Source organism: Ammodytes marinus, assembly GCF_949987685.1.
Source record: "Ammodytes marinus genome assembly, chromosome: 21".
In the NCBI taxonomy this organism is placed as follows: domain Eukaryota; kingdom Metazoa; phylum Chordata; class Actinopteri; order Uranoscopiformes; family Ammodytidae; genus Ammodytes; species Ammodytes marinus.
In genome coordinates this window covers 12,538,096-12,564,188 of record NC_137225.1, presented here as the reverse complement: position 1 = coordinate 12,564,188, position 26,093 = coordinate 12,538,096, and positions in this window count along the sequence as shown.

The window sequence follows — 26,093 nt, the reverse complement described above, 5'->3', positions numbered from 1 at the left end:
AGTCCCATTAGCTCCCCTTACATAACCCTCTTTATCTCCCTGTGTCTCCTTTGAATCTGTCCTCATGTCACCTCTCACCATGACTTATTAATGACAGAAGACTGTCAACACCTGGTCATTTCAGGCCATTACACTGTGTTCAAAGGTAACCCGTTCAGTCATCTCAGTCATGCAGCGATATGATGAGATCGCCCTTTCCCACGTTGTCCCCCTTGCTATATCTTTTACAAGCAACAACAAAATGTATTCATGGAAGGAGTGCTTCCTCTAACTATTGAAATGTATATCCAAGGCAAAGAGGAGCAAAACATTCTATCTGCAGCTTCTCTCTCTTTCTCTCTCTATTGCCTCTGGATGTCTGAAATGGTGGCCTCCTTCTCCTGCGTTGATATGGGCTCAGTCTGAGCCGCTCAGAGTACAGGGGGGAGGCCCCTCAGGTAACCAGAGCTGGCTCTTTGGACTGCAGGGCCAGGCTTTCACCGAGAGACAGAGACAGATGTGTCATTGAAGACAGCCAACCATGACCTACAGGCATGCCAGACAGCCCGGGAAAAGGGTCTGACAAACAACTACCAGATCTATGCATGAGAACACACACAGCCACCTGTTTTTTATGCTCTTATAATAATCGTGTTGAGAGAAGTTTAGTTTTTTCCAGCCCTGGGAAAACCTTTGGACGGAACTTAATTTCTCTTTTTCACTGGCTGATTTCAATCTTCGCCCTCAGAAATGAAGCACGTAATGTTTCCATGTGGAATAATGGGATAAATGTGTTAAAAGGTTCTTCTCGGCCAGCTTCTTAATTTGGAGTGTTGGGGTCACATCCATACTGCACTGAGGCAAGATAACTTAGGTTTTGGCTATAAAACATGTTAGAAATTATACTTCACTTATTTACCCCTGGAATTGTGTTCAAAAGTCTTGGGGAGTACTACGTGAGTGAAATAACCGTGTAGAAAGCGCTGTGTGGCCCCTGAAGTAGCAGTGCAAAATCGGCTTGATTCCCACAAGTGATGTCACATGAAAAGTATCTGCCAAGTTCTGACAAGGAAGAAGAATCTGCTGAATGAAAGTCAGTTAGTCAGACAGTGTTATTGGATTGCACCGCTTAATCTGTGGAATACTGCTGTATTGAGAAGTTTAACTTTGACTGATTTAATTTAATTTTTTGTCATGACTATTGGATGTTATTGAGAAAAACCCAGAGATTTCACGGGTCTCTCAGCTACTCTGTGCCACTAATTGACAAAACAGTGATTCCTTCAGTCGACATACAGACGATGGCTGAATAGGGGGAAAACCAAAGCATGACAAATGCTGAAAAACAAAAATGTCCTCGAGAGAAAATATGAACATACTTTGGGACAGATATGATGTTTGCAATCACCACCTGTCATCAACTATGAAGTCATACTGTGCATCAGCATTTCTATCAGTATTCCTTTACGGGTTGCACATCTGGAATCTTTCAAATGTCCAGCGAAACATATTTCTCTCAGGTGTGTCTATGCGGATGATCAGTAAAAACCTGATTGCTTTGGTTACGGTTTGCTTTGGTGCTGTACAATCTACTTTATCTGGAAGTGCAATGAATGGTAGTCCTATTGGTAGTTTGGCCAGCTGAGAGGCAAATCTGTCATTTGTGATGTTTTGCCATTTAGACTACATTGACTTGTCTTGACTGGGAGTATGCCAGGCTAAAGCAAAAAAAAAAATGGAGACTTGTAATTCTGACGAACACAAATTGAATAAAAGAAAACTTTACTTTATTGCACTTAGAGGGGAGGATTACAGCAACAGACAGGTCCAAGATATTAATTTGTTATGGAGAAAAATTTTAAAAAATAAGAAGAAAAATAATTCTACAACCCAACAGTAATAAGTTCCCATGGGAGATGAGCATACACCACTACTTTGGGCCTAGAAAGATAAGCTTTAAAACAGCCGTTGACATCTTGACACTGAAGTGTGCAGCCATTCGATTTGCTGGACAGTTTGGCATACTGCCTTGTATATGGAAGGGTGATTCGATAACCGGGGTTTCATACATGATTGTTAAATTGGGTCATTTGACAGCCCTGTGTCTGCTCTCCCACTGTTTATCTCCAACAGAGATCAATGGGTCTCATTCTGTTCCATTGACTTTCAATCAACTTTCTCTGTGTTCCCCTGTCTCCCACCAGCCACTAACCACTGACTCATTACAAGGCTGGGTAAAGGTAACCAGGCCTCTGCAGCCAATGCATTTTGGGCAAAACGATCTCATCCTGTGTGTGGTGCTGTAATGACAGGGCGCTGGTGTTTAGACAGTAAATTTGCCTGCCTTAATAGCGGTTACTCTTCTTGCCAGACAACATTGACTCTCTGGAATCATTCAGAGCGGTGAGGTCATTCTCCATGGCAGCTGATGAAGTTTCTAAAACAATTATGTACTCCTGATAGTAATAACTGGTCAAATCCAATAATATGACTCCCTAAAGATGTTGAAATTATATTGGTGGTGTGTAAATGCTGGATGATCTAATAAGGGAGATGAGCTTGATTTGATTGAGGTCAATACTGAAATTATTTAAAAAAGGTCCCATTTGGTGATGCTAATGTATAACAGGGAATGTATTACATAAGATCTCTGATGACTGTTATACATTTATGATAGAAGGAAAGATTTAAAAGCAAAAAAAGACAGCTGTTTTCTCACATCAATCCACAGAAAGTGGCTGCAGCTACAGTAGATACTGTTTCTGTAATTTATATTCTGTATAGTTGTTCCAAGTTAATCCTTTGGAGCACACTTACCTAGTGACAAATTGAAACTTCATAAATATATATTTTTTTAATATTTTATAAGCAGGCCCTGCTTCCATTAAAGGTGAGCTCACCAACAATGGTTTTTCATCAACTAGATGGTACAGAATACACAAGAAAAAAATATATTGGAGCCCAGTGTTGAGTTGTTCATCACATCCTCCATCAGTCCAGTGAGGCCAACTTACTAATACCGCTTTCCTGTGAGTGGGACTATGGACACGGTGCAAAACCTGCTGGTCGGAGCCAGCGTTAACAACACACACCCCATCTGTTCCATTAGTTCAGCAAAAAAAAGGTTTGAGGTCTGTCCGAACACAACCACTAAAAGAAAAACAGATTCATCTCCTTTGGAAAATATTATTAGGCCTCATGGCTGTGTGTACACAAGGTCTGGCTGCTGCCAAGCACACAAACACAGATGAGTTTTTACTGTCTCTTTGGCTTCAAGGGAGAGGTCAGCTGGGCCATTTCCTCTTTCTCCCTCTCGCTTGTTCTCTATTTTTCTATTGCACTGCAAAAAGTAACCACCTGACTTTGATTGCCTACTGAGCGGAACTGTGAGCCAACACGTTATAATGTCATACAGCACATGAAGCCTTATCCTTAAGTGCTGTATATTACAGAATAAAAGTCTTACTGTAAATGAGCTGAACTTGACAAAGGCTTCAAACCGCCTTAGCTTTATCTGCAACCTTTCAATTTATGATGTCCAGTGTAAAATGCGTCCACACAGTATTTCACCAGATGGCTTCGTTATCATGATTAGGATTATCCATTGCTAGTTTTGTGTAAGGAAACGGAACAACAGTTTGGTGAAGTTAAGGAAAAGCAAAAGCGCATGCAATTACGGATTATAAAGACAGCACATTTTAGGAACTTTATTTTGAAAGTGTATTACAAAAGAAAGAGCTCTGATACCGAGCAACACATTTTTCTCCTAAAATAGCAAAAATAAATTAATGACATAATTTTCCCTCGACTGTTTCCATCACCAAAGCTAAACTTGATTTGAAGAGCTGCCTAAATCCTGCCAGAGATAAAGGACCACTTTCTTTTATTTCGGTGATAGCGCTTGTTGCATGGTCTTGGACTCACTTTGGACCCTATAATGAAATAATTCCATTACTATTGGCAGGGTATGTTTACAATACACCGTGGGGCATTTCAAGTTTTGAGATTTTAGTTTTGAGGGTTTATATTTAAGTACATTTGTGAAACTGACGCCCCATCTGAAACATGCCATGGTGATAATGACGGCCATTCTCCGGTTAGCATGTAGCTTGTGAGAGGGAGAAATTGTCATTGCCGCTAACAGAGATCAGACACATGCTGTGGCATTGGGTCACATCTGTTAAGTCTTATAAAAGTCTGTAAAAAAAAAGGGATTTTGAATATTTTCTTCCAAATGGTTGCAGTTAAAATGAAACTGGACCTGCTGACACAATGTTAAAGTGATTTTAGTTCTCTGATGCAACGTTGCAAATGTCAAAACGGATTACAAACCTATTATTTAGTCAATTCGCATAAAATGAATGTTAAATACAAAACATGTGTCATATTATCTGACTTTATTATTTTTTGCAGTGCTCTCTTTCCCTCAGCCCGCTGTCCCAACGTTTGTTGATCCATGACATATTTCCTTCCACATTGCCTTTGGAAAGTAGGATGTACAAGGGGGAGAGATATTGGTTAAGGTGGCATGACTTCAAAAGTTACCGTGGGAACAAAGAGGGAAGAAGAAGAAAAAGAGAGGGAGCTGAAAAATCAAGGCCATTTGAGATGGGAGAGAGAGAAGGGATGACGTGGGAATCGCGACATATGGATGGCGCAGTAATAGTGTGCGTCTTGGCACACACACACACACACACACACACACACACACGCCTGTGCATGTTTCGCTCGTGAAGTTGATGAAGATTGAGCTATTAAAAGAAATGATCACCGCTCTGCTCAGGGGGACAATTGATGCCGACGAAAACAAAGGCAAAACCATCTCAACCTGTCTTTTTGCCATTTATCATTGTTAGGCCGACAGCTGCAGCACTCCCAGTATCCCCACAAAATCCCCCAAGTGTGTGTGTGTGTGTGTGTGTGTGTGTGTGGGAGGGTGTGTGTCCTTGTGTGTGTTTTTCGAAAAATCCCTCACACTGAATATCTCACAAAGGAGGCAATTTACGATGATGGGAGGGAGATAAAGCTCAGGGAAAGAGAGGCAAACATAAGACGCTGCTGGAGAGGAAGCAAATTTTATCTTGGCGGAGAAACGGCTGGCCAGAGGGTCCGGGGTGTTTTGGTATTCCAGATGCTGGCTGGAAAATGGACTGTCATCTGGATTTCCATGTGAACACAAGAGGAGACAGTGGAGGGACCGGGGGGTGTCCCAATGCACGGCTGACCCCCTCTGCATACATATTTGTGTGTATGTGTATATACTTCAACAATTACGGTATACTTCAACAATTACGGGTCTCCGGACACCTATCTAAACAATTTTTCATTGTGCATGCACACGCTTGTCTCTCTGCAGACTTGATATCCTGTGTGTGTGTGTGTGTGTGTGTGTGTGTGTGTGTGTGTGTGTGTGTGTGTGTGTGTGTGTGTGTGTGTGTGTGTCCAGTTCCCTGGGGGGGCTCGTCCAGCCACCGAGCTCTGAGTCAGTGCATTACTGTCACGGCAGATGTAAGTTGCGGCCTGTCCCCAGGCCCTCACTGCCAGCCCCATAGAGATACATTCAGCTACAGCCAGCGGCACTTTGTGTGATGAGCCTGGCCAATGAGCGGAGGATAGTATTACTGAAAGGAGAAGATATAGACGGAAGGATGGAGTGATGCTAAGGAGAGTAGAGGGGGGAGATAGGTGAAGAGAAGGCTAATATTGGCCTATACTGAGCGGTGTGAAATGGGCAAACTGCTGGTCATTACTGATAAACACTCATGTTCTCTGACTACGGCCTGCTCAGACACCTATCATTACCCGGGGGAATTTAATGTACTACACTTTGGAAGAAGAATTGAAGCCATTTCCCAGCCACATTGAATCAATGGGCAGACCCTCGCAGGCAGCTGAGTCCAGGGCACGTGTCGGCCGACGGCACGCTTTTAGAAACCTTCACCAGTGCCTTGCAGCGCTGCAGATAGGAGGGGGGCCAAAGCAGGGGGTGTCATGTCATTAGCACTTCAGATCCATGTTGCTTGGGCTTATAAATAATTAGTGGTGTGGCACTGCAGGGGGCCAGGCATGCTGGCATTTAAAAAGTTAATCAACAAAAAGGAGAGATTAATTCACGTGTGTCGCAACAGGAGATCACTCAAATGTCACATGGTTCAGTCAACACGTGTCAGTTATCAAGGTACTGCACAGGTGATCAGATGTTGATCCCAGGTCAGCTAAAAAGAGCATCGGTCAACAATCAGCCAATGACTTTGACCTGCTTTGTTTCTTGGGAGGCAAAGATTCCTCGAGTAACTAGATTACTTAAAGTTAGCAATGCATGATTACATACAGTATATACACACCTGACCTTTTAACCTTGACTCTCGTTGGCTATTGTAAGCTGAGGACAGGACATATACTGTAAACTCTGATTAGCTCGAACGAGGTGCCAATCATAAGGTTAACATGTAGCCGACATGTTCAAGATACCAGCGTTGTTTACATGCAAATACATGAAATATTAGACAAATCCGCCAACTTATTTCAAATGATGCAGCAGCAGTCAGTGGGGAATTATGGATTCTATAATGTTTTTTGGATTGGTAGAATACTCATTTACTAAAATAACCTAAAGCTGGAGCAGTATTTGTTTCTCAATATCACAACCCCAAACCCCTTTTTTTTTTATCATTTTGATAACAAAGCATAGGTTTGGCCAAATTTTGGTTGACTTGGACCATCTCCAGCCTCTTATTAGGCATGTCCCCACAGTTGTGTAGTGAACACAGCACATCATCAGACAGGGTACGTCAACATGTCAGTGCTGACATTTACGGTAGCTGACTCAGATGACAACTGACTCAGTAATAAAAGTGAGTTATGACCAGCCTTATGCACTCTAATTACTGGCCTGTAAACATGTTTAAACACAACTCAAATGAAATGATGGTTGCATTGGGCACACATATGTCCTCTCCTTATTGTATGGGCTGTTGAACAAATAATATTCTAACTCCACACAGAGGTACAGGAAAAACATCAATATCCATCGGTAAGGAACTGTAGCCACATTCCCTCAACACAAAAACTAACTGTATCAAAGTCAGCGCACACACCGTACGGACAGGTAGAGGATCGTGAGGAGATATTCACTGATTTTGACAGAAAGTGATTTTGACAAAAAGCATTCTCGAGAATTGCTGACGACACCTTTAAGAGTGGTATTACTTGTGTTACTGCTTTTGTAGTTGTATTGTCATACGTATGTCTGCATGTAACCCTTGCAAACAATCCACTTCAGTCTTGATTTTGTTTGTAAATGTGAGTGCTTCCCAGACACGTTTATTCAAATTATTTCTGGAGCTACGATTTCCTCAAGTTTTTCTCCTTTCCTAACAGATAGGATGACTCATTTCTGAATATGACTGTAACAAAAGCCTTAAAAAGTCCTTCCGCTGAAGGTCGATTCAGTCACAAAGCATCCTAATTGGGAGCTGATCTCGTGCCGACCTGCTGCATCCACTTCCATTCAGCTTGATAATCTCTGCACCGATTTCCGCCGGCATGGCAACACTGCATGGCTTCTCCTTAATGAGAGATCACTGCCGACGACATTGACTGCTAATCAAGATGGCAAGGAAGAAAGGAAGGAGAGAGGAATGACTTGCAGACGACAAAAGTTGTTGATTAAGAGCAACTTTTGACTACATTTCTTTTGTATAAAAATAATAATAAATGCTCAAGATTTCACCTGTACTGTTCAAAGTGATTTCATTTTAATTCCAGTAGGATGTCTAATCAGAGAAATTATTCCAGTGAAGTTCACACAATCCTTTCTTTCGCTATTTATAATGGCATTACTATAACTACACACTGTGAGTAGTTATAGGTTTGATTAATCTGATCATATGTGAATGGATATACTCCCTATTGTGAAACTGTTAACAAATCACAGTGAGACAAAGGGGATTTTTAATAGGGCTGTCAAGCGATTAAAAAAATTAATCTAATTAATTACAGGCTCTGTAATTAATTAATCTAAATTAATCGCATACTTATATGACACTTTTATACCTGTTTATAAACAGCTGTATAGCCTGCTACAGTTTGTTTATCTCTCTCTCTCTCGCGCGCGCGCGCTCGCTCTCCGTCTCTCGTAACTTCTGTCTCCTCCCCTCAGCCAGCTTTATACATGAACTGGAGCCGAATTTTCTCAAAAAACAAGCAGACAAATGACGACTTTCCATCTCCCACAACAGACAGCGCTGCACTGCCACCATTTCGTAGCCTACTTATAGGCAAAAATATTGACACACACACACACACACACTCGTTTAAGTGCGAGACAGCTAGCAAACAAAATTGGAGGAAGATTGAGAGATAGGCCTACTGTTTTGAACCTATAGCCTACATTGTTGCACCCACTAAATCAATAATGCACGGACACTGCGGATAATTAAGTAAGATGTCTTCCTACCTTCATGTTTATTTGCCGAAGCATCCCATAAACCGCCCATAGAGCCCTCGAGTCGGCCCCTTTCCCCTGCTTCACTCTTTACATTTCTCCCTTTTACCCGCGCGCCCGGCCCGGCAACATGGACATATAAAAGCTACAGGTGCAGCTCCGCACCACTTTTGCACCGGATCAAAGGGCATTATAGAAGTGCGATTAATCTGCGTTAATTTTTTTAATCGCGTTAATTTTTCTGTGATTAATTAATCGAAATTAACGCGTTAATTTGACAGCCCTAATTTTTAATTAACTGATATTCATAAAATTTGTTTCCAATTTGCTAAAATATTTGAGTCAGATACTAACCCTTTCATGGAGATTCCGTTGATATCATTGCTAAATATCTATGGCCAGCTGAGAAGGGGATGTCTGCCTTTAGTGGCAATAGCTTTTCATGTGTTTCTGTTTAGCCTATGCTGTCAATTTAAGGTTTTTTGGGGACTGATATTGCATATACTATTGACTGATACGTAATACATTAAATATTCATAAAACAGTATCACATAAAAACAATAATTACGCTGGCCTGCTAGATCTTCTCTGTATCCAGCTTCCTCTTCCTTTGACAAAGCATTCAGCAGCCAACATATTCCACCTCCCAGCAAACAGACCCACAGTCATTAAGTTCCCATTATCTGTTGCTAACGCATGCTCCAAATGTTATCACGCCTAGATGCTAATGTTATGACTATGATTATCATTATGTGTTCATGGTGCTGGAAACACACACACACACACACACACACACACACACACACACACACACATGAAAACGCCTGTGCTTGGGACCTCATTCCATTTCCCTCCCTGCCGCGAAACAAATCAAAAACTAGTTACGTTGCCGTCTCCGAATGCCATCTCTGCCCACCTCACCACGACATTAATATCAGCTACCGATGGGCACGGCCCAGGAAACTGCCGACCTGGGCCCACTTCTGAGCTGGAGTCAATTAGTGGGGAGGAGGACTTTTTTCAGATGTCCAATTATTTTAGCCTTCCTAAAAACCCTCTGGTTGATGCGATTCCACCCTAATAGTGCTTAGAACTAATTGAGGTTTAGGAAAGAGTGCAGATTTGTGCGAGGGGCTGATTTTATAAAGCTCTTCCGTTGCTCAGTAAATCAACATCATAGGATAGGTGCTGAGAAAACTGTTTGCGTTCACGGATTGTTTCTTTCACCTGTTGAAACGTTTTTGTTTGACAGGTTTCAATATTGTTAACCAAAGACAATGATATTGCAATGCTCCAGCAGGCTGAATAACAGCATGGCAATGACAAACAGATGTTGGTGATTGGTTATTTGCCAAACCCAATTTTCTTGCTCTCTTTTTTTCTGAGAGACATGCAGGAGAAGGCTGAAACAAGAATGTCAATGAACTCCCTCCCCCTGTGAGACCTGCTGCTGTTGCTATAACGGACAGATAGACTTGTAACAGCAATGTGTTTGCGTATTAACTTGCTCCCCCTTTTCCAAAATCTAAAATCTAAGCAGAAAAGTGAAAGGGGGAGGGGACGGGGGTTAATCGTACCACAACCATTCCTTGTTAATTAATCACACTAATTGCTATTCTCCTTCTTGCATCAATATGGTTTTAAACAACCACATGTGCCTGGAAATCACCCTTTTAGCATCTCCTCTATCCCTCCATAACCTCACATCTTGTTCTGTTCCCTCTTTGATCTCACACCGTCAGATCAGCACTGCTGAGTGCGCCCTTATTTTGTTAACAGTAATCGGAGAGGCATGATGCAAGTACTGTATAATGCAGCTGGACTCCATTTGCAATACAAATGCAAATTTGATTTACTCAGGTACAGAGTGCAAGTCTCTCTCTCTGGCATTAAAGCTGTTTCCTCTTACTCGTTTTGAAATAGTTAAAACATGCAAACTTGGAGGTTCAAAAAGGAAAGCTATACAGTTTTACGGTCAAAGTTTAATGCGAGGAACCCTTACAGGTAAAAATACACCATACCACCAATATAAATTAGTATGTAATTTAAAAAGACATACATACTGGAAGGAAACCAGGAAGTGCCTGTGATGGTCACATTTGGCTCTAAAATGACATAAACTGTAAATATATAGAGCGCAACATAAGTGGTAAATAAACAATTCCCAACAGGCACACAGGACCATTTAGTGATTTTGTGAAGTTTAACTGTTGACGTGCTCCCCTTGACTACCAGTGTTTGAGCTAAGCTAACCTGGATGAGCGACCTTTGCCCATCTATATCTCAAAAATGAACAAACAGTTTCCAACAGATACGGTGTCTGTCACCCTTTCTTGAGAGAGAGAGTGAGGCAAAAAGCTTAAAATTTAAAAAGTTGAACAATTCATTTAAAAAGAGTATAATATGTCTTCTTTAACTTGTTGTTTGTGTCATGGGAAGAGGCTCAACTCTTGCCTCTTTTTTTCTCCAACTCATTAAATCATCACTCAGACATCAGGCTTTGCATTCAAGCAGATATTGCCTCATTTAAATAGAATTTGAACAGCAATGAAAACAGACAATTAGAAAAAAGAAAAAAAGAAAAACATCTCCCAAACCTGCCCCATCCCTCTCCGCATTCTCAATCTTCTCTTCACCTTCAGCTTTCTAATAACAGTCTTAAGTTGACATTCAGTTCTTCCCGAGGCCAAACACTTCTGCTAGTGCTGTCTGCTTTGTAATTGTAATAATAATTGTGGTCCCGCCTAATCTCAGCCGGGGTAGTGACCCCGGCCCGCTGCCAGCGGATTTGAGATAATGAAATAATTGCCCCAAATGCATTTTCTCCCTCAAGCAGCCGCCCAAACCTGAACCCCCTCTGACGAAGAGGCATCAACATTCATTCCTCTCTATCAGCAGCATTTTCCACTTTAATTGAAATTTAGATTGTTGTTGACCCCCTGGGTGAGGTTTGGTGAGGGATAGGATGCAGCTCTAATGGGGTGTGTTGGCCGATGAATGCCGTCTATCCGTCATCATACATTATACATGTGTGCATGCATGTGTTTGTGTGAGAGTGTGTCATGTTTGGGTGAAAAGATGAAGTCCAGATCATGTATCTTCGCCACCGACGCAGCCATTTCTGCATAATGTGTGTTTGTCATGATCAGTGGTCCCAAACACACACACACAAAGGACATGTATTCCATTTGCATCAATAGCCGGCTGGATATCACCATGCATCATTTATCATGCGAGTAAATTGGAAGATAATTTCTGACTCATTTGTTAATGTCCTACATGACAGTGCGGCATAGTCTGTTTAGGACAGTGTGTGTTTTCTTCCACTCTTGCTTAACAGGACCTGGGGGACATCACTGGACCGGCCCCAGTGGTTATCCCGCTATTTAACGATTGCTCCATCTGCCTCCATTTCATTTCAGCCTCTATGTGTCCATTCTGTGTATCTGCCTTTATAAATAAAGCTAGTGGAAAAATGCCGGCAGCAATAAATGTACAAAATTGCTTCCAACTCACCATATGTCTCTTTAAGCAGTCAGTATAAACTGCTTAAGGATTGCAAGTCAGTTAGCACAGCGGAAACCTCAGATAAAGCTTTCATTGTGGGAGCACACTGTTTCGTTTAATAAGAGTGGTTTGAGGAAATCTGAAAAACAACATTCAGAGCTGTAGGAAGTGAACCAGTTAATGGCTGTTACCCTGCTTTAAACAATTACATTACAATGTTATATGAAGCACTGTATTCAGGCATTGAACACTCATTATTCTGCAGTGAATTGTGGATAAGGATGCATTTTAATCAAATTAAATCATCGACCATGGTTTATTAGGCTATCTACTGTATATCAAGTTGAACATGTGCTTGACTCTGTCAATTTTGGTTTCAAAGTAGAATTCCACATGCACTCTCATAACAATGTCCAAATCACAATGTACAATTAAATTAAAGAAATTAGCAAAATTCATATGTACAGTATTGTCCTTTATTGTCCTTCAGTGAATTCTTCGTTCGTAAGCCGGTGCCTACATTACTCTCGTTTTGTTCATTTTCAAACTTAGTTTTCAGGCCCAAGCGATATCAGCTGATAAACTGCAATAAGCAACATAATTGGAAGTGATTTATCATATCTTCTACAGCTCCCTCTGAGGCCACAAAGGGGTTTGTAAAACTTTTCTTTCTCACAGCTGCAGTAGTACTTCCCAAGCCCCGCAAATATATGTTCAAATACTATCTATGGTTCAAATGTAAAACATGTCAATGACAGAGCTAATGAATGCTCACCTTCTCTGTCTCTATAGGTTTATTTGTGGTGATACTTTTCATCCTAGTTACAATCAGGTTAAATCAAACAATGCTTGGCATCTTGAAACCTCACCATAACATAGTGATCTGGGACAATAGTGCAACTTTTGTCTTCCATAGTCACAGACCTAAAAAAGTTGTTAAATAAAATATTTCATATATATTTGATGTCAAATATAAAAGGAAACACATTTTCAACACACTGCCCCCAGTACTGTGTAATGCTGCTTCATTCCTGGGAAATGCCATGTTAGCGTCATAGCCTCTTACGCTTGCATGTAGGTCAGGTATCACTGAGGGGAATCACTGAAACATGAAGCCAAAGAGAGGATTCCTCTGAACTGGGCCCATTACCAAGCCGCTTGCGTAATGTGGAAAAACTACTCCAATGGTTGGGGCTCTGATCAATATTTCCAAAGAAATTAGTAAATGAGATGTCTTTATCTTGCTCACCTCACTGAAACACACACACACACACACACACACACACACACACACACACACACACACACACACACACACACACACACATATTCAGCACTCAAGCCCGTTGTACCAGAATTGTAGTTATAAAAGCCATGATACAACAGCATGAATAATAGCCATTACGAGTCCACTTCAGGGCCACAGTGACCTGACCAACACCTCAGGAATCAGTGAGTCTGAATTATTCAGGCCTCGGAGAATTGAGAATGCGGAAGTCAACATGCCGTTAGGGGTTAAGAGGTATACACATGTCACGAGGACATCCTCTAGGTAAACATATTACAAAATAATTGCAGAAAGTTGATTCGAATGTCTTTATCTCCATCCCTTGAACAGCAAGACAACCTCCACATCTCATTTAATACCACCATTATATATGGCTATAGGGGAGCATTTCAATTTAGAATGGGGACATGGCTGGAGTAATTAAAGTGAATCACAGGGGAGAAATAAAGTTCAAGTAGCTATTTCAGACAGCCCATGTTCAATCACAGCATTGCGGGTGATGAATATTTTTAATATTTGGCCTTTCAGTGCATCTTTTACAATATGTTTTGCCACCACACAGCGCCTAAGCAAAGTCTTACCGAAGAGCCATTTTAAAGCGTTTGAAATAAGGGACAAAGACAGAGTTTTTCTCAGACTCCACAAACCGGCCGCCTTCGTCCGGCGAGTTCTGCACTGCATGGCATTTAGATTCTCGGTTCTTACACTTTTCATCACACTAATTAAACTGACTGGGGAACAAAAGCCAACTTAGCCCATCCAGTTTCCTTAATTGCTTTTGACGCAATGCACAGATCGTCAGAGATAAGATCCACAGTCTGCGTTAGAATTACTACAATTTTTAATTAGCCTCTTTTATAGAAGTCATTTTCATGAAGGCAATAAGAGAGAGAGACGGTGGCTTTTTTTTGGGGACCGCTGAGAGCACTCAAGTGAAAGAATGACCTGATTCGGATAAAGGCAATTTCTACAATGCTCAGCAATATTGCGACAGTATAAGGGGAAGTAGTGAGGATAGAGGCTCCATTATAACAATTATCAATCATGGTCATTGTGCAGGCAATTGGCCATCAAGTGACCTTTTCTATAAAAACAGAAGACTGGCCTCAATGCTATGCATGGTCAATTTCTGCAATGTCCATCAACACGAAAATATACCCAGCTGTAGTCATATACAGACATACAGTATTACATAAATACTAGAGTGACAGCTTTGCCTAGAGAGGGGTCAGCAAAGGGTTGCATTAAAATCAGTGACGCCATTTACATCCGATGGCCCGGGACCATCATTGAACACAAACAGGGATTACCCCCCCCCCCCCCAATACAACAACCATCTGTTATCATACGACCAAAATCCTTATACATAGTTTGTATAAGGATTTAATTGTTGACATGTGGAGGAGATTCAAGTCTGGTTGTCAAAACTGAGATAAGCCAAAATGTTGTATTTTTACAAATATTTCCTTCACCGTCCACTACTGGGAATTGACCCCTTTGTGAACGGATGTTGGCAGCTTTCAATAAAAAAACAGGTATTCATGAATAGATTGCATGCTTTGTGATAGCTTTCGAAAACAAACTGATTGTTGGACATGAAGCTTACAAGATTAGCTGATAAATAAATCAGTCTATTGATGAACATTTTTTAAAAGTAATTTCTCATAATGACAGGTTTGGTTGCTCTACTATTTGTTTTAAATTATTATTATTATTATTTTACATTATTGTAAACTGAGTATTAATGGGGTTTGGACTGTTGGTCTGACAAAACATGAAATGTCATAACTTCACTTTGGGCTTTATGAAAATATGTTTTGCATGTTATAGACACACTGTTAATTCGCAGTCAACAATAAACCCAATAACCAAATAAATGTTAGTTGTAGTTTGTAGCTTAAAAAACTAAAATGTTGGGATTCAATCGTTTATTTCAGCGTCTATTATTCCTACTGCAGTGTAAAGGCCTCAGTTTACTTGTTGATACCAATATCTAATTAAAACCTTCTGCTTTGACATAACCAATATCTTCTTAACAAATGTAGAACTGTTTTTTGAATACACTGGGAGGTCAAGGTTTCCATATGTGATGGGATTAAAGGAGAGATTACATCATGATAACAATCTGAGTTTTCTTCAGATATCAAACAAGAAGCGAGATCCGAGGCTTTAGCCCGCAGCCCTTGATGAATTGAAATAGCAGTAGAGTGTGCCCGCTAAGAAATACACCTTACTTATTGATAAACACACGTCTCGGAGATGAAAAATTTAACCGTGCGGTGTATTTTAGTTTGAGTGCAAATTTATGTTTCATATTTGGAATTACTTTTACCCGAGAGTTTTTAATCCAAACGATTCCAGCCCTGCGTCCCTGAGAGCTTTGGAGAATGAGATTCTGCTGTCATGTATAATCCACTTCTATAATGACTTCCCTGTAAAAGGCATAGATAGTCGTGGCCCTCAAGGGTTTGCTAAGTAACTCTGTCTGAGAGCTGCGGCCACTCACCGCTAACACAACCCGCTTGCTATAAATACACTGTGACATTTCAAACAGCTCTCTGGTCTGTACTGTAAAAGTGACACATCTTTCTGTACAGGTGTGAACACTGAGTTTCTGAGCCTCAGATGCTCAGTGAACGACTGTTGTGTGATCCTTTAATGTTTCCCCCTACAAAGGCTCGTCTGTGCCCCAGTTTTTATCATGCCTGCCACTGACTCGTTAATAATGAAAATTCCATTATGAAGTCTTAAATTGATTCATAGCGCATGGTGCACAAGACGAGAGGTTGATAAGTCAGGTGGGTTCATTCATTTTTGAAGGCGGAATCTTACCGTAGATCACGACACGTTGACTCCATCCTAAAGGGACGCACTAACAAGCCTGCAGTTAAAGAGAGGCATCAGACAGAAGAAGCTCCGCTTTAACTGCCCTCATGCTCCTTAAGTATTTAATCCAGAGCACAATTATAGCAGGCTGGTGCTTGGTTGTATACAGCAATACAATGCAACTGTAATGCAATGTGACTTACTGGACGCTACGTGGACGAAAGCTACTTTTCCAAGCCAGCCAGGACCCACATCCTACCAAGTAAAGAGACAATACATAATACGATAAAGCTGCTTTTTTGATCCTTTTATAAACAAGAGTGGCAAAATATAATCTTAAAACAAAATATGATTTATGGGATGACATTTATATTGGCATTGGGAGGCCAACCATCAGCCATCAGAGGTAAATGATTATGAGATGACAGTGCAGGGTGAGGAAAACGGGGACAAGGATTGTAAAGCTGTAAATTATAGTTGGGGCAGCTCAACAATGCTCACACTCTTCTATATTTGTTCCGCAACTGCAGCAAAGCTACAGACATTTATTGACACTATTTCTGCCAAGATTTAAAAGTATCCACAACATGTCTCTCTATAGATTTTACTCAATTATGGAGAGAGGTTTCCACAATCAGAATGATGGTATCAATACAGCTATCAATGTTCTCCTGATGAAGATGCATTCTCAGCCACTGGGCCTCTTAGAACATGTGGGAATTCAACATCTGGTGAACGAGTTGGATACATCAAAGGCCTAGCAATCTTTCTGAGAGCCTTCTCACAATGCCACACATTTGCTAAAGTTTTAAGTGCAGAGCTAGAAATAGAATCCAATATGTCTTCTTCGTTTACATTTAAAGTAAATAATCCAGTAACATAATATTTACAGTATATTTGATTCTGAAATGGGACATTCTGCATACTGAGTGTCTTTACGTTTGGTATTTTAATGCTAATACCTTTGTACTTTGACTCACTACAACAACAACAACAACAACAAAACAGCTGTTACTGTTACTTAAATAAAATAACTCACTATATATAAGTAGAACTTCCTTGTGAGTTAAAACAAAAGTGTCATCTTGAGTCCGGTAAAAAAAATCAATCATAAATCTTGTTTTGTTTAGTATTGTACACCCGGCAGCTCTCCAAGTGTTCCTGTTCCTGTTGAAAACACATGTGAGCTGCGGTCTGTAAGCTGACCTCATTTAGACTCCAGGGACCATATACTGTATTTTACAGCACCGTTTCCATGAGTAAGCAAGGATGCACACACACGCACGCACGCACGCACGCACCACACACACACACACACACACACACACACACACACACACACACACACACACACACACACACACACACACACACACACACACACACATACACACACAACCACACTAGGACAGCCATCCTGAGCGCACATCCATGTACAGACATAACACAGATTCCCTTACCCACATGCCATGCACAGACCGAATCATTTCAGGCTATTCAGGCCACTGACCATACATCCTGTAAGTAGAGCAGCATGCGGCTGTACCCTTCAGTGCCCTTAGTCACTTCCTTTGTGATCATGCACTGCAACATACAGAACATGCACTTTGCATTACAAGGCCAGGGCCCACATTTCCTCTGTAAAGAGCCATTTCCATCAGGTCGACTGCTTCATGGAGCGTGGTGTTTCCTACAGTCATTCGTCTGGGGCAGCCTGCTGTCTTATTTCAACCCTCACTTTGTTTCCTAATCCTAAACATACTTCTCAGAGACATAATCCATGTTGTTGTCTGCTTATGAGTGAAATGTTTATGTATGATATTAAAGATGCTAGATGACTTGGAGTGAGGCTAAAGATAATTTCCTAATTGCCTGAGATTTGAGTCAATTTCTGCTGGGCACATGAAACATAATTGTCTCTGGGAAAAGAAAACAGGGGTTGTTCGTGGCTGTAGCACCAAAATAAAATTAAGTCCAGACTAGAGCATTCCGTCTTGTGTTATCTCCACATGGAGGCTTGAGACAAAGCAAGGGAAAGCAAATAAGATGGACAGCCAGCGGGTAGCCATGCCTCTCCGGACTGTTTGAAATGGGTAACGCTTCCCCAGGCCTGAGTTTCCACTCACTGAAAATAATCACAGAAGAGAGAGAGAGAGAGAAAGAGAGAGAGAGAGAGAAAGGGAGAGAGAGAGAGAGAGAGAGAGAGAGAGAGAGAGATAAAGAAAGCAGAGGATTGTCTGTCTGGGGTTTGTTGATTTACTAGAATTGTTGCTGAGGTTTTCAGAAATGGTTGTGTTCAACATGAAGAGATTGTATCCTGCATCTCCTGCTGATAAAACATCATCACTGTCAAGGGAAGCTGTGAAATCAGTACAGTGTCAAATAAACAGATCATTGTTGCTCTTCTGGTGTTCTCACGCTCATGTTTCCACTTCCATAAAGGTCAAAATGCAAAATCCTTAGCAACCAAAGCCACAGTGTGACTTCTGCAACTGGTGCTAATTATTCAGTCGAAACAGTTAATAGCTAAATAATGTCTTTCTAAAGTCATCAGGGTTAAACTTGTTTTGAAAGATGAATGCAGTTGTTTTCCAGGCAGACCAAGACTAATGAGTGGCGCCATTGAATTAGCATTGCATCCCATATTAGGCATTTACTGTCAAATCAATAAAGCTCGGTCTCCACTGTATCAATATTGATCACTATTTTTGTGCGTGTGTAACTTTCAAATCTTGGACATTAAAAGTAGCTAACAGAGTAATTCTCTATATTAACTGAGAGTTTATCTGACCTACATAACTTGTGGTAGATTCAAACTGACTAAATCGTTTTTTCTATCACTTTGGAAGTGGAAGGATTTTCTGTTGTTTGGTACCAAGTTTGTCTGATTTTCACAAACTTTGTTTCAAAGATACATACAGGCGGAAAAGGAAGTAACTTGACTGTGGGTGAGAACAGAAGAGGAGATTCTTAATGAACAGAAGCACTGCAGGAGCACTTGTTTCACGGCTTCATGTTCAGTGGCGGCATGTCAACCATTCGGCAGAATTTCAATACAGGCCCTCCAGCTGCTGGACTGAATACTGTGGATGGGCAATAGAAACTGTCTGCAAAAAACCCAGACGGCATCTCCACAATTTGAAAGTAAAATGTGTTGTTGCTAAAGAGACATTCAAAGTCCAGGTACACTTCCTCGAGAATAAAGATATTCTTATTCCAAACTGACAACATTGTGTTCCAGCTTGTTGACAGTGAGGGAACAAACAGGTTTTGGACTAACATCTACAACTTGGCTGCATTGCAGTGAACAAGCTGTAGAAAGAAAAAAACATATCATACAGGATGGAGAAAGGAATAAAGGAAGAAGTAAATTGTTCTAGACCTTTTTTTCTGTGTGCATTGGAAAGGTTTGGAAAATAACAAAAGGTTCCTTTTCTGTTTGCAGGTGTTTGGTGGTTGATGGTTGATGCATAGCAATGGCCTCTCTAGCCACTCCATTTTCAAAACTCATACATCTTTGTGAAAGGTGGATATCAATCTACGAGAAAGCTCTCTCACTCCCCCTCTGGAATCTGGCTGCTGGAGAGAAGAAAACAATGAAAACAGTTCATAACGTCTGGGTCAAGGAGCCGGCAGAAAATCTATCAGGAGAAAGGACAAAGGTGGTGATGCAGAAAGTGAGATTTTAAAGTTTTTTCAAGCCTTTACTTCTCTGAATTCCTTTAATAAACTCAAGATGGAGGACGTTCTCAAGCCCAATTCTTCTTAATCTACAAGGAGACGAATATTGACTGCTCCTCTAAAGACCGAAATAACGCAAACACTAAAAAAGGAGGCTTGGATATAAACAAGGAGGTTTTCAGACAAAGACTCTTCCTCCACAATCAACACATATCATTTATAGTTAAGCATAGATCTGTGGCTGTCTCCAGAGCTCATAACGGCATCTTGTTAAGGAGACAGAGACAGAAAGGGGCTCCCATGCCTACCAATAAATGGTGTGATTAATGGAGCAAATTTCTACCTGGACACTGCGGATCATTACTTACTGCTTTCCGTCTCCCCCTTCCTACCTGTCTATATGGGAGTCAATGTGGATAATGTGCTTGATTCACTAATGAGAGTCCCACAGAGAGGCAGAGGACGGTATAGAGGGCAAAGCCACGGACGACAAGTCACCTGGACTCACTGCAGAGATGCTATCTGCATCAGCCGCTGAAAGCACCGCAGTCATGACCTTCTCCACAGTGTCTGCCATTGACAATGTGTTGACCTGACATGTTATCCCCTGCATACCTGTCCCATAACAATATTTCATTATGCTGCTGGCATTCTATGGAGTGTTGAAGGATAAAACACTACATCAAATGTAGGTAATTACCAGCTTTACTCCACACACATTGATCTTTAAATATGAAAAATAAATCCATGTTTGTCATGCTCTCCAAATCCATACAGCAGATATGCAATATGGTAATGATACTATGGCATGGAAATGGTGAAAGATCCATCACCTAATGGCTTAATAGTCCTTGAGAAACACTAGTTCCTTGATTTCAGACAATGGTAGACAAAAGTAAACTTCATTTCTACCCGCCAACTAATTTTGTCGAAAGCAGTCTTTGGGGGGGACCCGGCAAGGTAGCTGATGATGCTAGCCCCATTAGTTGGTTGAACATGCTATGTCCGGATTACCTTTTCATGTAAATCGTCGACTTGTTGGCTAGAGAAATCCTATTTCTCTGGACCTAAAGCTGCAAATTCCAGCTAGTTAGTCGAGAAATGGAAAGCAGATTTTATTCCAACATAATGGTCTGGTTGCTGGTGGCTTATAAAACAGGATATGTCAGCTTATTTTTTTATTTTTTGCAAAGTGTCAGCATAGTTCACTTTTAACGTTAGTGGAGAAACATCAACAAGTTTGGCTTGAGGTTTTTGAAGTGTAAACTTCCCCAAATCTAACAAAGAGCAGGATGGAGGTGCTAATGTTAGCCTGCACTCTGTAGTAGCATCAATGTTACCACACAATGTAAAAATAATGTACAGTGCATGGACAAATGCCTTGGCCTACAAAAACACTGGTTAGGTCACAGTCATTTAGCTAGTACGCTAGTTAGTTGGACGTGCCAATGTTTTTAACTCACACGGACAAATAAACACCATTTCTGTCAAGTTTATGTTGTATTCTTAGGTATTGGAAAGGCAAAAAAAATCTTTATCTTCAAACAGGCTTGATATGCCTACCGGTAGATACAGTTGCAAAGCCATGACTGGACAGAAGCTCAAAGGGATTTAACAAACGGCTAGCTAGAAGTCCTACACGTCTCAATCTGTGAAACACATGCAGCATATATTATGAGGTACAACCTATTTTTCCATGTTGACATTTAGGGCTTGTAGCCTTAAAGCCCTTTCAAAAGACAAAAATTAAGGTCAACATAAGGTCAAGGCAGCTATTTCCTGAACCTTTGTAAAGTTGACATTTTGTAGGTTTTCATAGAAGAGCATCAATAGGCATATCCTTTTTTGTTGACCTTAACCTTGAGTTCAGTTTCAGAGCAGGACTGGTTTAGATGTGTGATGCCCTTCTCTCTGTAGTCAGGCTGAATGGCTGCGAAGGCCACCTGAGACCATGGTTTGAAATACAACCCACAACAAGGAATCTCCCGGGGCTGTTCTCAGGACGACCCCTACAAAATATGAACTCATGACCCGTGCAGTAGCAGAGAATAAATATGCCCACAGGGGCTTGTACAATAGATGCACAAGGCTGACATCATGAGTCAGCTGAGCTCTATGATTCCATTAACTATTGAACTCCTGGAATGTGTCCTTCATTAAGAGCAGAGTACTATGTTTTTTCTCTGTCTAAATCACAATTTTTATACTCAGTTCACCAGATAGTTTTGAAGTAATTTGTTGATGTTATGAGGTATTCATGTCTGAGATTCTAGGTGCCACATCAATACAGTGAAGGTGAAATCAGTTTTCTTTGACTTGCTTTGCAATTTTGAATTGTGATGTGTTGAATGTCAAGATGAAAACTGTTGACAGTGTGTTGTGTTTTTGGTAAGTTACTTTGGTCCAGACTCAAATATCTCAAAAATGATTGCGATAGATTGTCACGTCATTTGGAACTACCTGACACTCATGACCCCCACAAGGTTGACATTCAGGTGCCACTTAGTTTGAACTATAACTTTGGTGATCACTTACTTTTTCATCTAGCGTCAGGTCAAAATTGTACTTTGCCCAATACTTTGGCTTATGATCAAATGCAAAGGCAATGACGTTGCCATATGCATGAACTACTTTTAGTTCAGTGTTAAACAGCAAAATATACCCTAACTCCAACACACTGACCTAAGATGGTGAACAAAGTAAACATTGTGCCTGATAGACATCAGCATTGGCAAAGCCCAGCTGTGCATTAGTAAAGCGAAGCAGAGAACGTTTGTAGACTATACGCCATTTTTTCTAATGATATCTCATACTTTGGACAAATTAAACGTTAACTATCTGCATGGCCAGAAGGCACTTGAGGTAAATGAGAACAAATGTTAAGTCCACTGAAAAATTGCAAGTCCCGATTTTAATACAAAATAAATTTTTCTAGAATACAACAGCCATAATTAAAGTGGAAGTGTGTAATCCTCCTTGACTAAAATGTATCAGTACTGTTATCTTTATGATAAGTATTGGGAGTGTTGGAGAGTAATAAAATTGCTTTTATATGTGTTTAATGTAGTTTGTTCCGTCTTTTGCCCTCAGCACATAAAACCAAACACTTACTAGGAGGGCAAGCAAATATACACAACAACACGTAGGTAACGGTACAGAAAAGAACAGTTTTTCCCTTCTTTTAGGTCTGTTCTGTGTTAAACATTGTTTCCTTTGTGTCTCAATCCATAAGCTCCATACCGCAGGGGTTGATGTGAACATAGCACACATAAAGGCAGCACCCAAAGACAGCTGGAGAGTCAGCTCTCAGTCAAAACATGGTGGAAATCTAAACAAAATGTCAGCAATTAAACAGGGGAAAAAAATAACCTAATACTTTTACAGCAGTGCAGAAATACTTTCAACAAAAGCATAATGTGTCTCATTTTGAGTGTCTGGAATGCACAATGTGCCCAGGGTATGTTTTCATATGCATGGAGCTGTTATTCTAAGCAGATTTCCTCGAGAAGGTGCACGGATGAAGAAAAAAAAAACACATTTGGAACCAATGATGGAAATGATAGAAATTGGAAACAGATTATGAGCTTTTTCTGTTCCGAGCAGCTCGTTCAAAGCCAGCGGGACACAGAAATGGGTATTTCATTGTAAAGATGCACAGTCCGGTGTATTGCAGCAGAGAGGTGTCATTGATTTTCTCATTCAATATGATTCCACTAGTGCTGTGTTAGAACAAATGAAGTGTTTCATCCTCCCTCCGTTTTGCCCCATCAACACAGAGGTGGTGTATTGCTGCAGGATTATGAAGGTGGTGTATTCTATGGAAGGAGGGGAAAGCCGCTCTGCACTCTGGATTGACCTGAGGGAGGATGGCTTTCATCAGTCACACTCCAAATAAATACAGCAACTATTATATTTCTGTACAACTTACAACAACGGAGCAGCTTCTTTCATCTCTTTGGAGGAAAGACTAAATTAATATGTCAGGAATGACAGGCTACAACATGATCAAGCTGTGAATCTAAATATATTGGACATTAAAGTTCACAGAAGATGCATTTTAGATCCCCGATATTGCTGTTTCATACTCAAATACCTGTAGACAACTTAAATAAATGAAGAAATGAAAAACAGCGTTTCCTGATCAAACACTCTTGTGATGACATAGTGAGCTAGGCTGTATTCCTGCAGGGAATTGAGGTGGTTTGGGCCAACACATGCAATGAACGTGGGCATGCAAAACGAGACAAGGATGCATTGAAAAATCTTTTTTAATTGTATTTATTGATCGATAAAGTGGAGCTTCAAAAGACAAACACAACAGAAGAATGATGCAGAGAGACATTGAGTGGAATGGAAATGGTATAAAAAAAGGATTTGACATTTAGTTTCACATGACTCGATGGGTCAATTGACGATTCGCTAAGCCCGCTGTCAAGCTTTCCCTTCTCACGCAGGACAGAAACAGTTCATAGAGACATTGTTGGCAGATTTACCACTCAAAATCTGCCAATCATAGTCGTTTTAACGGCGTGGGTCCTTGGTTTTCACACAGACCTAAACAAATGCTTACTTGTCATTTTATAACATATGGCTATCTTCGTCAAATGAAAAAGCAGGATATAGCTGCTAAAGTTAGCCTAATATTTGCCTTATATCTTATCCTTCAATCCCAAAAACAAAACCTTGTGAGTTAATAATGTGTCACTTGACCTTTTAAAGCTCAACTCCTACTGCAAAAGGCTAGCAGACCAGACATACTAACATTGATGCTTATGGTAGAGCATGAGTAACAGACTGTTTATTCAATTCCATAAACTGCTCTTGTGATTTTTTTCTCATGATTTTGGTTTCGGAAAGGCTAAAATAAAACAAAACTATTTAAATACAGAGTATTGCTTTTACTACAGCCGCATGCACACTGCTTCAGTGTGTGGAGAAATCCAAAGCTTGACAGACCTGGGCTTTAGTGAACAGTCAATTCTGACAATGAGTGAACTGAAAAGGAGATGCTGAGATGTCACACACTGACTGAATGCACATTAAATGTCATCAAAGTAACGGAATGAACCAGGAATCACAGAGTAGCACTTGGTACAAGGAGACATTGGCAATTGATGTGACAATGTTATCTCTGAATAGGGATTATACACAGACAGTGGACCTATAACAAAACAACCCTTAATCTGTGCGTTTGTCTCCTTTATATGTTTGTTTTGAAAAGCTTGACCCTTGGTGACCTTCAACAAGCTCCCTTCAGCTGCCCAACTGTGCCGCGCTAATGACCCGCCACTGGGATATACAGTAAGGTCTTTAGCTTAAGAGGGGCCATTAAGCAGTGCACTGTAAGGATTTGGGTTGAATTAAAATGTATTACTTCGGCTCCCGTTGTAATCACTCAAGTTGTGAACCATTGACAGCAGGAGGAGGCGGAGGAGGGCTGACAAAAATAGCACCGTAGAATAACAGCCCCGGTCAGTGTAGGTCAGTGTAGCACCAATGTTTTAGCCTGGCAGTCAAATAAGAGACTGCTGGGCCCACAGGGTTTATCCAGACTCCAGTTGTGAGGTTGACATGATTGCAAACACACACACACACACACACACACACACACACACACACACACACACACACACACACACACACACACACACACACACACACGCGCGCACACAGTCCAGTGAGCATGCACATGAACAAGATGCAGAGAGATTCACTTTGTATAAGGCAAACAGAGATGAGACACCAAGGCAGGCCAAGCAATGTAGGGTTTGTGGACCAACTTATCACTTCCTTCACATCAACTCTCAACTCTGGTCAAAGCAGTCTCACACAGATACACAAATAAAATGCTGCAGGACAGTGTACAGTATGTGCCTACACATATCTGTGTACTATCAAAGTCTGTATTTACAAGGATGGAGCAAGATAAAGTGAGTAAGAGCCAAGTGAAAAAACACCAATCTAAACATAGCTGAGCATGTAATGCCTTTTTATCCAAAAGTGGAAAGGCAATTTCACCACTGAACAGTCCTGTGATGAGAACCAATGAACCGATGATCCTTAAGAGTGTAATTTCATCACACACACACACACACACACACACACACACACACACACACACACACACACACACACACACACACACACACACACACACACACACACAAAGACACACAAACTCCGTGACCACAGTCAGTAAACTGGATTGACTTACACCTTTTTTGTTATCAGTAACTACAGTATGTCAAACGTGCCCCAGCAAAGGCAGAATAAACACTAGCGGGCCGTAGACTGCTTCTATTTCACATTCAATCTGCTATAAATGCCAGCACCACTGGGTATAATACATCTGAAGCACTGATTTTT